The 13,985-nt window shown below is 45.7% G+C and overlaps 1 protein-coding gene across 1 annotated transcript in view; it reads right to left on the reverse strand.

Annotated features, from left to right (window-relative positions):
• Positions 1 to 13,985, reverse strand: part of LOC122816125 — a gene marked incomplete in the record, with an annotated part of 1,432,330 nt that overhangs the window by 535,645 nt on the left and 882,700 nt on the right.

Here is a 13,985-nt window from a genome sequence, read left to right on the forward strand (position 1 = left end):
TAGGTGATGGCCTCTGCACCTATTGCAGTCCTCCTCTAGCTGTTTGCATGTGGAACAGCTGTGGTGATATTCCCATAGCCAATCACATGGAAACACAGTGCAATATTTAGGAAAATCATGTTGGTGTTTGCTACATGACAGTCGCTGTCAGTGGAACCTGGATCTGGTGTTTGGTAAACAGCATCACAGATGATATCTGGATGTTCCTCAAACAACATACACAGTGGAAAATAGCCTAAAGACAGGAGGGTGATGCGCCAGACATGATTACAGCATGTAAGTGTAGCTATGCTTCATTGAGACTACTGCCAGTGTAACAAGTTGTGTGTGGTAATGGCTATTCTGCATGTTTTAAAACTTACAAGACAGTGCTCTGTTCATGAGGGACTCCCATCTGTAGGGCCATCTGTGGACTGGTCAGTGTGTGGAACCCTTTGTTTCCTGTGTTACTCACTGAACACAAATCTGTGAACTGCAGAAGCATAATGTGAGGATTGCAGTCTGTACATGGTGAAAGTGATGAGAGTTACTGCCATCGCACCCCTGATTGGACATATGTCACATGAAACAGTGGTATGACAGTCACTGTCTGAGGTTCTCAAAGTGACATGCCAATAATGGGCCACTGTACATAGCTGCAGTCACAAGTATTCTACACTTTGTACAGATGTCATGCATTATACATGCATGTATTGTGCTCCCTCTGCAAATGTATGCCATCTGTTGTGTTGGGTTGATGGTCATATCTATGCATGCTGTTATAAGTAATCCTGAATGCTGTTGACTATTACTAAGCCATATATGTGTTAAAACTACAACACCATAGGCTGTATGGGTTTGGAGGCCCCGGCAGAACCTCCTGTCCCACTTCAACTGGCCATGGCACCAGCACATCTTGGGCCCAGCCTTGGAACTCCACCTCTGTTAGCTCTGCACCACCTTCTGGTGGAACCGCCACTGAGGATGGGGCTTGTCCCCCCTGGGAGCAGGTCCAGACAGGAACCTGTCCTCTGTCGTACAGTCCCGGACATGGTACGTAGGGGGCTCAATAAGGGGTTTCAAGGCCAGATATGTTAGCTCGAGGGCAGAGTGTCACATGTACAGGGTGAGCCTGACCCTCCTAGACAGCCCCCAGCACTGCCACCTTTGCGGCTGTTTTGGTGCAGTGGTGGCTGCCCATGGCTGTGGACCTCTGTCCCACTGTTTCCATCTGGGGGCTCATGGGCTTGTGACTGCCAAACACCTCTTCCTGTCCAAGGTGTATCCCCCCACATGTGCCATATACTGATCCTGTATGCTGTCTTGTCTGTCATCCTACCCAACCTATCCTCCACAAGCATACCTACTCTCCTTCCCCCACATCCCACTCTCACCCTACAGAAACAAAAGGCCAATCAGTTCCGAGAACAACATTTGCCACATACATAGCTGTCCATTTTACACATATGTCCACTGGACACATGTAACCCTTTTAATATGCATCACAACATACTCCAGTTGTCCTCACCCCTGTCTCTCAGTCACACGATCCTGGTATGCACATGACTCCTAAAGGTTCCAGGTACACGTGATGCAGACAACCCCACTTTACACACAACACTACCGGTCCCTCTGTAGTTACCCCATTTCCCTTTTTCATGATGATGATGTCGCACACAGCACCTTGCAAGAGTACTGTTCTCACATAATGATTGGACAGGTACTGTTGTGTTAATGTAAATAACATATACAGAGTGATGTATATGGCCAATGTACAAATTTTGCGTGTATGAATGACACATGTCTGTCTGAGGGAGTCTTGATATTACATAGGACAACACCACTACATAATACAGTCATTGCTGGTGTTTCCCTTTTCATTCCTTTGTAATGCTTTGTTGTCACATGGAATGTTCCTGATATATCTATATATATGTATATATCTATATCTGGACATAGACACACACACATACATCTACATGATGGAATACATTTCATATACTGTTGAATGACTGTGCTGGATATGTTTGCGATAAGATCCGATGTCTGTATATCTGCCATGGCTTAGTGGTAAATCACATTAGCTGTGTGTGTGTGTGTGTGTGTGTGTGTGTGTGTGTGTGTGTGTGTGCAGCGTCTTGGTTTCGAGCCTTGCAGAGGCCGTTTATTTTGTTGCTGGGCAGAACAAAGCCATTGGATACGGAGTGATTAAGGCACATTAAAGCAGTTGTAAGCGGGTGTGCGTGGGTTTGTGTGGAGCTAAGCAATGCTAACCTCCAGTTACAGTTTCCTAGACTCAGTTAGCCTCTACATTGCTTCACCAATGTAATACTCGCATACTGGCGGCCAAACAGGCTTACACCCGCTTGCTTCCGCACTTGCAGATGCACTGCATTTGGTGTTTGCATCTGACTCTCACACCCCTGGGTGGGAGTGAGGACTATGATATTACCTTGTCATGCCTATTACATCGGATTACATGCCTACAGTATCGGGAATGGCTGCCCATTTGGCGAAAGCATGCCGTTCAACTGTACGGAATCCACAGCCTGTCCAGAGTTTGATTCATATTATTGGTGTGTTCCTCTTACAATCTGCAACTGTCTGGCTAATACATGGGAACTGACACTCCTCAGTACAAACAAGTAATTGGGTTTTGGAACCCACATCCTTCAGCCGATTTATGCTACTGCATACCTAATAATCTATCATCTTTCTAAGGTTGTAAGTGAGAGCCTAATTATGTACGTGTTTGGCATATTTCTTTTACACATAGACCAGTTAAGTAATTGGCGTTGCCATAGGAGGCAGATCACAGGAATGATTCCATGTGTGGGAAAGTCCTCAAATTTGATTTTTTTCAGCACAGCACTGACTTCGGACATTGTACACACTTCTGCATTTTAGCAGTTTTGTCCCATCCCTCTTATGCACAACCTATTATTCTATCTACTGTCGAGGTTTGTAAGAGCACATTCATGTTATTTATGTCTGCAAATGGAATGAATGTGTTACAGAGAATGTACTTCTACATATAGATGTCTGCATGTGTGTATGCATATATACTTATAACGAACTCGCTGACCTCCACGGGGTGGTCCAATTAGAACCAGCCCATCCAACCCTGGCACGCCTGAATCCATAATTTCATACCTATAGTTCCTCCACCCCACCCAACTTCAACATACACACATACCATCCATTGTCCAGTTGCTATCGCAGCCATGACACACCCCCACACATTGCCCTCTCCTGAGCGTTAAGGGCCCAACACGTATGTTGTCCCAACCCATGTATCATCAGGCTCTCCCACCAATTAGTCCTTGAACATACCTGCCCTTGCTTGTGTAATGGTCGGAGGGCCAAATAGCCTATCAATTTTTGGGTAGTCCCACCAGGGACCACCCTCTATTTGTAAAGTAGACTTAGCAGATCAACAATGTTACTCCCACTGGTAATATCCTGCCTGTGGTGTGAGTAGCAGTGCTTTGCTCACTCCTACCCAGCTGGATATGACATATACTGACAGCGCTATATAATACTGGAGTTGCTGTTGATTCCTTTCGCATTCCTTTTGTATGCTTTATTATTACGTCGTTCTTTTTTCATATAGATATATATATATATATATATATATATATATATATATATATATATATATATATATATATATATATATATATGTATGGTTTCCTTTCACAAAGTCGAACATTTTGAAACTCGAAATGCATATGGCCGAAGCCATATGCTCGAGTTTCTGAAGCTCGACTTCGTGAAAGGGAGCTAAAAAACAGAAAAATGTAACACAACAAAGTGTTTCTGCAGGGGGGCAAGCCCCCCTGCACCCCCCCACTACTTATTTATTCCAACTCCGAGATCACACTACAGTGTAGAAAGAGAAATCTCCCGTTCTGCGATGTATGCCGTTCCCCATTCACAGAGTCGAGCTTCCACAATTTTGAGCATAATGTCTCGACCATATAACTTTCAAAATTGTGGCCGTTCGACTTTGTGAAGGGGAACCATATGTATATATGTATATATGTATATATATCTGTACATACTTATATACATTTCCTATGCTGGGCACTGCTTAGACCCATGCATGTGTACTCAGACTTGCTTACTGGTACTTATATATGCTAACTGTTGCTTATTTGTGCTTACACCTGCTTAATAGTGCCTTATTCATTACGACAGTGCCACTTTGATTGAATGACATTTAGTTAAATATCTCATGCGATACTCTTATGTCAGTTTTACAGCAAAACGACATTCATTCCACATGGAAAATGATATGTGCTATTGTTGGGCTCGAACTGTGGATGCCTGTTCATTAGGCAGATGCTCTATACACTACACTATTGACATTTATACTGATTCCGCATGTTTTTCTCTATTTGAATGAATTTGATGTGTAAGCTACGTTCTGCGGAGGGCAGCGACGTGCAAACACGCTGCGCTTTGCTTACACCTTCGATATTGCAGCAATTCAAATGTATAACAGGGACATGGGGAATCTAATTGTAAAAGTTCTAGGGACAGGGCTCAACATTCCACTACGTATTTGTGTGTTTACTACTTCGATTTTATTTTACTGTTCGTAGACACTCTTGTATGCTTAGCATACATTTCGGTATCCACGGACACTGAATTACTGACTTACTATTAGAGGCGGGCTCTACTAGTAGGCATAGTAGGTTGTGCAACTGTCGGAGTATGTTTATGCCTCCGTAGAGGACTTGTACATGCCCCCTGCACTCCATACACATTTCCTGTGCACGTCGAGGGTGCGGCGGTGCGCCCTCATACATATTCATATGGCGCTGCTGCACCATCTGTAGTGAGGATGCTCAGCACAAGGCTAAAACCATCCTTGCGCCGAGCTTCTTGAATCCCGGGGACAGGTACATTACAAAGTTTTGACAGTCACTACATTTCATAGCATTCTAGCTTATTAATAAGAAAAAAAAATCCTAGTACATAACAGCTATGGATATTCATACAAAAATATGTAAAATGACACTATTAAACTGTAAAGTCACACACACATTATTGTTAATAGAAAAGTAACTAGCTTATACAGGTATGCAGATTAGTGTCTAGGGGCAAGTGAATTAGTTAGTCAGGGTTAACACAGGGGCATAACCAATGTGATTTAAGGTATGGTTTCAGTTTGCTTTTAAATAGGGTAACTGAGTATAGGGAGGTTAGGTGATTGGGGAGGGTGCTCCAGGTTTTGCCCCCTGTATTAGAGAACAATGAGTCTCCGGCCAGATTGTTGTTTTTGCCTGTTTGTACCAGTAGTTTATGTGATGAGCGTAGGGTCTTGAGATTATTGTAGGGGGTGATAAGGTTAGTGAGTATTGCTGTATTTGTTGGTCGATACAGGATCTTATGGGCAACTATTAGTTGGTTCAATAGTATTAGTTTTGACAACTCTAACCATCCTAGTTGATTAAGATTGTTGCAATGATGGGTTTTATCGGCTGACTCAGTTGCAAATCTGGCAATATTATTGTAGGAGATAGCCAGCTTGTTCAGATTGCTTTTACATAGTTTAGTATAGATAGGGGAGGCATATAGTAGGGTTGAGATTAAGTGGGTACGGGCAATAGTGGTTCTGGCTAATGGAGTCAGAAATGGTTTGATCCTGTAGAGGAACCTCATTTTTTGTTTGCGGTTTTTATAGTGTTGTTAATATGAGGCTCAAAGGTAAGGTTATTATCAATTAGTACCCCAAGTAGTTTTGTGGTAGGATCAGGAGATAGGATAGTACCATTGTTAGATGTTAACAGTAAAGTTCAGTGGGGTAGCCCTGCGGGTGGGAGTGAATAGTAGCATTTTTGTTTTTTTTGGGTTCAAGATGAGACATCGGTGTAGAAGCCAATTCTCTACTGTGCTAAACACATTTTGGGTTAGGGGCTGAAGTTCTGATGGAGAAGTGGCTGAACATATTAACGTGGAATCATCTGCATATTGGATACCTGTAGCTTGAGGTATTATAGAATGTAGGTCATTTGTAAAAATAGAGAAGAGGAGAGGACCCAATATGGAGCCTTGAGGGACACCAAGGGCAACTGGGAGGTGGGAAGACAAGTTATTCTCCCATAGTACAGCCTTTTGCCTGTTATTTAAAGTAGGACTGGAACCACTGTATAGCAAGTGCATCCAGTGACAGGTTTTTAAGTATGTTTATGAGGAGCTGGTGGTTAACCATGTCAAAGGCTTTTGACAGATCAATAAAGAAGGCTGAGGATAAGAGTGTCATTATTGCAATTTTTATTAATGCAGTCGGTGAAGGATAAGAGAGCAGAGGTGGTGCTATGAAATGGTCTGAAGCAATGTTGGCAGGTAGCTAGTAAGTTGTTTTCTAGTAGGTAGTTTAATAGTTGCTTATGAATGCATTTCTCCATTATTTTTGCCAATGGGTAATATGGCTACAGGCCTGTAGTTAGATAATTTGTTGGAATTACCACCTTTATGCAGGGGGATAATATGTGAAATTTTCCAGATTGATGGGATAGTTCCTTCAGAAATAGTTCTATTAATGAGGATGGATATGGGGTAGGCTATGGCTTTTGCAGCTTTTTGCAGGTATTCTGCAGGTAATAGGGCTGCAGAGAGGGTGGTGGGTTTAAGTTTCTGAATAAGGGTACAGACAAGGGGTGTAGGAACAGGTTGAAATTTAAATAGTGGGGGGCTGTTAGAGATATCAGAGGAAGAAGATATGGTGTCAGGGGATAGCTGATTAGCAAGAGATTGAATGGTCTCTGTGAAAAAAGTGTTAAAAGAATTGGCTTTTTGGTTGGGATTGTTGTGATCAGAACCTGAGGGAGTGGGTGTGACTGAATGACCTGGGTCTAAGAGTTTGTTGATGCCTGACCAGAATTTTTGAGGTTTATTTTGGTGAGTTTGTTGGAGCTGACAGTAAAGGTTTCTTTTATCTGACAATATGGCTTTTTTGTTTAATTTCTTAGCTGTCTGGACTTTAATTGTTCTGTAGGGCTTTTAGTTGTACTTTCTCAGTAAGCTAAGGTTGAATGGAGAATTGCACTAAAGTTTCAATACCACGGATCATCATCTGTTTTTAATACGGAATTGTATGAACTTCATTCGGTAAAAACAAAGAGGCATGTGCAGATCACCAATACGGTTGTTATCTTTCGAGTCACTCTATCAGATTATTCGCAGTCATACTTTCAAAGTCAACATTTGGAGGCTCATATTTTAAGGATTATCACTTTTATTATGGAGCGGTGATTTTGCACACACATATCAAGACTTGTTTTGTTTTGCTACCATTAAATACTGGGCCTCCTACCTTTTAACAGACACACAGAAGGTCAAACTGCAGTACGTAGTACACAAGCAGGTGGACATCCTAGTCAGCGGCCACTGCAGAAACTGATTGCAAGAGCATCGGCATAAGCTGTTACAAAGCAGCAAAGTGGCCCCAGCGACACATCAGCATAACCTGTTACAAAGCAGCAAAGTGGCCCCAGCGAGACACAGCGACACATATGACAGCTGGCTAGGATGCACTTCCACAGCTGCTGCTTGTACTCTGCTTGCTGGTTTACTGAAGATGGCAGAAAGTACTGGAAACTGCATCAGTGGTTTGAATCCTGCCATTTTTAATTTTTTTGTCATATTGTGGAACCATGGACCATTCAATAACATGATCGCAGTGGTGGAGAGGAGACTTTGTTTTTGTACTTCCGCAGTAAAGACTTTGTTGCTTGTACTTTGCAGCTGCTGTTGGCGCATTTATTTATTATTTTTTATTACACTTTCCACATTAATTTATTTATTTTCTATTATTTATCCCATTTGGTGGCAAGGTACTTACCTCACTGTTCTTATTTACTATTACCTCGCTCTTCTTCCAGATATTTCTTTAACAGTCAATCACTAATAAATGTAACAGCTTGTGTACGATGTACTGCAGTTTGACCTAATATAAGTCAATCGTGGTTATTTAAATAAGCTCTCACTTGGAACCAAGGCAAATCTCCAGGTTATGGAAATACCAGCACTCCTATTACAGCATTTAAATTAGATGTTTGGGGCAACAAGTTTAATATGTACATTTATGTATGTTAATACCATCATTTAAATGTTCCCATTTTAGAACTAACATACTGAAGTACAGTTCTACCCTTAAAAGGGAACATTTCTTTCAAATTACTCCTCCATTTAAAATCTATGCATACACACACACACACACACACATATATATATATATATATATATATATATTTAGAAGTTATGTACTCACCATAACGTTCCATCTGAGTAGGTGTATTCATTTGTCTGCAACCTGTGGGTTATGGATCCGATATCGGATCCGAACCGGCATGGTTTTCCAGCTATGGATCCAAGCTCTCAGCTCCTCCCCTCACCCATAATGCCCTGCTCTACCCTCATGACCTCAGATCGAGTTTGCCAAAGCAACAATACCCTGAAAAGGGTAACATAGAATATGCAGAAAACTGAAAGGCCAGGGGGATAGGAGGGCGGGATGGTTGCAGACAAATGAATACACCTACTCAGATGGAACGTTATGGTGAGTACATAACTTCTAAATCTGAAGTAGGATATTCATTTGTCTGCAACCTGTGGGACAGAGTCCCCAGCTACCTGAATCTTGGGCGGCCATCATGGAAGGATATTCCGGAGCACCGGAGCCAAAGGATGCTCTACCCTAGATGCAAGATCCAACTTATAGTGGGAAATAAAAGTATGAGATGAAGCCCACGTGGCTGCTGCACAAATATCATCTAGAGGAATCCTAGCCTTAAAGGCTGCCGAGGTAGATACTGACCGGGTTGAATGGGCGCGTACACCTCCGGTGCGGGCCTTCCTGAAGCTTGATAAGCCAATAAGATGCACTGTGAAATCCAGCGGGACAGAGAAACTTTAGAAATTGGCTTGCCCAAATTGAATTTTGCAAAGGAAATAAACAACTGGTCGGATTGCCTATGACCAGCCGTCCTGTTCAGATAAAATCTAAGTTGCCTGTGAACATCTAATGAATGGAGCTTATATTCACCTTTGTTTTCATATTTAGGAAGAAAACAGGGAGGTTAATGGACTGATTGATGTTTGCTTCAGAAGCGACTTTAGGAAGAAAGGACGGTTGGTCCTGAGGTAGACACGGTCCGGATGAAATACCAAGTAAGGAGGTTTAGCTGATAATGCTTGAAGCTCAGAAACTCTCTTGGCCGATGTAATGGCTACCAAAAGGCTGTCTTGTAGGACAAGAATTTGAGATCCACCGTAGCCGCTGGCTCGAAGCGGTCAAGGCCTGTAGAACCAGAGAGAGGTCCCAAGGAGGAACCGCTTGTTTTATAGGGGGCCTGAGAAGAAAAGTACCTTTAAGAAAAATTTTACACAATTTGGCTGACATAAGAGGATTAGAGTCATGGCCAATGTGATAATGAGAAATTGCCGCCAGTTGTACTTTGACTGTGGAACTGCTGGCACCATCGTTAAAGAGAGTGGTTAGAAAGTCAAGCACTAATGGAAGAGGAACCGTGAAGGGATTCAGGCCTTGCCGCTCCGCCCATAAAGAAAAACGTTTCCGCTTGCAAGCCTTGCTGATCGCAATGGGATGATGCATGGGGAGAGCAAGGTATGACCACTGTACTAAGAGCGTCCACTGTAGAATGCGCATATTGAGCCTGGCAAGAGGAAGAAGTGCTATAGCAGATGCCATGGACCCTAGAACCCTCAGGACCAACTCCGCCAGAACAGAACTTGAGTGGAGAATGGCCCGCACCTGGAGCTGCAGATTTTGAACTCTGTCCGCAGTGAGGAAGGCTCGTAAACTCCTTGTGTCTAGTCTGGCCCCTATAAAATCTAAGAGCTGTGTGGGCGCCAGGTTGGATTTCTTTGTATTTATTGTGATGCCCAGAAAAGGAGCAAGATGGAGAAAGGAGTCTCGCGCCAATAAAAGTAGATGCCTTGTTGGGGCGGTAAGAAGCCAGTCGTCCAGGTAGGGAAACACCTGCACCCCCTGAAGCCTCAGGTGGGCCGCTACCACTGCTAATACTTTGGTGAACACCCTCGGGGCTGTGGTGAGACCAAAGGGAAGGACCCGGAACTGGTAGTGACTGGCTCCCAGCCGGAAGCGGAGGAACCTCCTGGAGCGCCTGTCCATCAGGATGTGGTAGTATGCATCCTTGAGGTCTATCGAGCACATCCAGTGATTTTCTCCCAGAAGGGGGAGAATAGATTGCAGAGTGACCATTCGGAATTTTTCTTTGGGGACTGCCAGATTCAAGAGAGAGAGGTCTAGGATTGGTCTTAGTTCCCCGTTTTCTTTGGCACTGAAAGAACCTGGAGTAGAACCCTGATCCGATCTGGTCTGGGGGGACGGGCTGGATGGCTCTTTTCTTTAGCAGATGGCCAATTTCTGCCAAAGCGGCCTCCCGTTGACCGGGTGGGACGTCTGGGAGGGACTTCAACTTTGGAAGGTGAAGGAAAGGGATGCGATATCCTCTGGATATGATTTGGAGAACCCAGCGGTCTGATGTTATGGACTCCCATGCCACTAGGTGCCCCGAAAAACGTCCCCCGACTGCCTCCAGAGTGGAGCAGTCGGGCAACCCCTCAGGGTTGCTGCGGGCCGTTCAGAGAAAGGTTCCCTGGACCCGAAGTTTCTGGGAGCCCCTCTGCCTCTAGGGCGGCGTCCTCCCTGTCCTCCTCTGCCACGGAAGGACTGGTTGTCCGGAGCAGGCTGGGACTGCTGTGACTTCCGGAACCACATCTTCTTCTGACCCTTTTGGTTCCTAGAGTAGGGCCTCTGGGGTGCAGAGAAGCGGATTCCGACGGCAGACAGTGTCTTCCCGTCCTTCTCGCTCTGGGTCAACGTTTCGCGAACGGTTTTGCCAAAAAGAGCAGAACCATCAAAGGGCGTCGCAAATGACGCTTTGAAGGGCTCAGAAAAATGCAGGACGGAGCCAGGCCTGACGTCTAGTGACTAGTCCTGTCCCCGCAGCTCTAGCGGCGCCTTCCGTTGCGTGGGAGAGTAGCCGCATAGAGGTATTAGTAACTGACCTAAGAGTGGCCATACGGGTGGAGTGCAGAACCCTGTCCTCCTCCGAAATGGACTCTGGGGGAGATGCAGCGTATTCTTTAATGAGATCTCGCTGCATCCTAATAACATGTGCCAAGTAGTTCAGCGCCCTTACCGAGAAGGTCGCTGAACTAAACATCCGCTTCCCCAAGCGGTCCATCATCCGAGACTCCTTGCTCGGGGGGTGGACTGAGGGACTCTCCTGAGCCAGTTCCCTCTTGGTGGCCGCCGTCAACATGGCATCTACTGGAGGCCCCTTACTCCAATGGGCACGGTCGGACGGTGGGCTAAGGATCCTATCGGGCCTCTTAGGAATTGGCTCCACTGTGTCCGGTTCCTTCCACGCCCTGGTGGTAATAAGGTCCACCAGGGGGTCGGCAGGAGGGGACACCCAAGAGGTAGACGGGCCCGCTTCAAATGCCTCCAAGAACACGGACTCGTCCGAGGAAGACTTGGGGGCAGACCACCCCCCCCCTTATACGGAGCATTTCCATGATGTCTCCAAATGAGACATCCTCGGGGGGTGACCGTGGGGAGCCTTCCCCTTCCTCCAAGTCCGTGTCTTCTGTGAGAGACTCGGGGGAGTCAATGTGCCTCCTTTTGCACGTATGCTTGCGAGGGACATCCTCTGGGGGGCTGTCAGAGGAGTTCTCGCAAGCAGCAACTTGCTCCATTGGAGCAACTTGGGGCACAGAAGCGGGCTGTCCCAGGGGCCGGATGGTGGAAGCCTGGCCCAGTGCAGAGGGAGCGCGGGATGGAGCCGGAACAAGTGCCGGGGGTCCGGAGACCCTCAACAGGGCCCTCTCCACTACATCAAACGCCGAAGGGGAGCCGACCTCGACCAAAGGATCCGACAATCGGCTCCCCCTCGGATCCGAAGAGTGGATCGGAGCCGGCACGGCGCCGGATCCGATGGGACAGTGCGCTCCGACACAGACGGCGCCGAAGGAGCACTGATCCCCCCGGATCCGAGGCTCGGATCCAGGCTCCGAGAGGTCGGATCCGACGCACTCGAGGGCAGGGTCGGATCCGAAGTACCAAGTACTATCGGCGCCGACCCACCCCGGCTCCGAAGCTGCTCGGCTCCAGCTGCTCCGAACCCGGATAGCGGGTCGGAGAAGGAGCAATAGGTTTGAAAAAGGGTGTTGAGCTCCCCCCCAGAGGGGGGGGAGGCAAGAGCACTCCCATCTGCATCTGGGCCTGGATGAATCTTCTCATCATCCGGTCCAGATCAGCATCCGAAAGGCTATATGTAGATCTCGACGAGGCCACCGAGGTAGGCCTGGAGTGCCTCCTCGATAGCCTCGACGGAGATCGGGTCTCCTCCTCCTCAGGACCCGGTGAAAAGCACACTGGGGACCGGAGCCGAGAAGGAGGAGACCGAGCCGACAACGGAGCCGGGGGAGAAGCCCGCTTGGCTGGCGGGGCCGAAACAGAGGTCTCGGCCCGCCGCTTGTGGTGCTTCTCCCTCCGTCCTTTTCCTAGCATCCCTCTCCTCTCCAGAAACGGGAGGTTGAGTCCCAGGAGGAGGAGGGGGTGCCACGGAGGGAAGAACCGAAACCACGGTTACTCCCGAAGGAGCGGAGGTCGGAGCCGAGTCCGGCGGTAAAAGGCCCGCCAAGACAAGCTTGGACCTCCGCTCCTTCAGTGCCCTGGGGTTGAACCCTGCACAAATGGAGCATCCAGATGTGAGGTGTTCAACCCCCAGGCACCTAACACACCGAGTGTGGCCATCAGCCGGGGAAAGCTTATGGCCACACTCGGAGCATTTAGAAAATATAGATTTGGGCTGTTCAGCCATCCCAATCTATAAACAAGCTACTAACTAAAGTAACTAAAACAAAATACACACACAGGCCCAACACACACACACTACGCCAACAGCGAGGGGAGGGAAAAAAAATACTTAATTTAACTCTAAAGTAAACTATCAAAGAGGAATACCTAAACTTTCACACAAATATGAACAAAAAACTTCAAAAATTCTGAATTAACAGTTAGAAAAACTAGCACTTAGCTGAGAGCTATAGAAACCAATCCAGTCACCATGCGCGGCAAATGAGATCTGAGGTCATGAGGGTAGAGCAGGGCATTATGGGTGAGGGGAGGAGCTGAGAGCTTGGATCCATAGCTGGAAAACCATGCCGGTTCGGATCCGATATCGGATCCATAACCCACAGGTTGCAGACAAATGAATATCCTACTTCAGATATATATTTATATGCTTGTGTGTGTGTATATATAGGTAGATAGTCACAGTATCCAAATAAAATGACAATCTGTTATTGACTGAGTTGGGTTATATAACGTTAGTACTACTGTTACTTTTGTACAGATTGTGCTCTTCACTCATTTTTTTCAGAACCACTTAATTGCACTCCGTGAGGACATTTGGATGTACTGATACGTTAAGCTGGTATATTAACTACAACCTTTGTGTCATTTCTGCATAATCATGGAGTTTCTCCCTTTGGAATTTTATTTACCAAAAATATGGGTGATCACAGGCAGCACCTTATTTTAAGCTACAGCCTTTTTGTACAGTTTCATGTTAAAGCACATGGTTCTACAGTAGGTATCAGCAATACCCTTGGTAGCTGTAAGTGACATATTGTTACTGGAATATTAAATAAACTATGTGAAATCACACAGTTGTGGCTTTTGGCCTTTCTCTTACATAAAAATAAAGAACTAAAGTGATAAAATAACCCTGTGCTACAAGGACATTTTTTGTTACAGAAAGTTCATTAATGTACTGGAATAATCAAGAGTCAAAATGTCCCTATTACAGTTTGCATTAATTGTCTGTGAATTTTGCTTTAAAAATAAGTGCCACACACCTGTTCAACATACTGACAGTTCTTACAGATTCTATGCATTTTGTGTTATTCTATTTACTTGACTTTGGAATCTGGAGTATTTG

The sequence above is a fragment of the Protopterus annectens genome, chromosome 12.part0 (assembly GCF_019279795.1).
Source record: "Protopterus annectens isolate FY-2018-M chromosome 12.part0, PAN1.0, whole genome shotgun sequence".
NCBI lineage: Eukaryota > Metazoa > Chordata > Ceratodontiformes > Protopteridae > Protopterus > Protopterus annectens.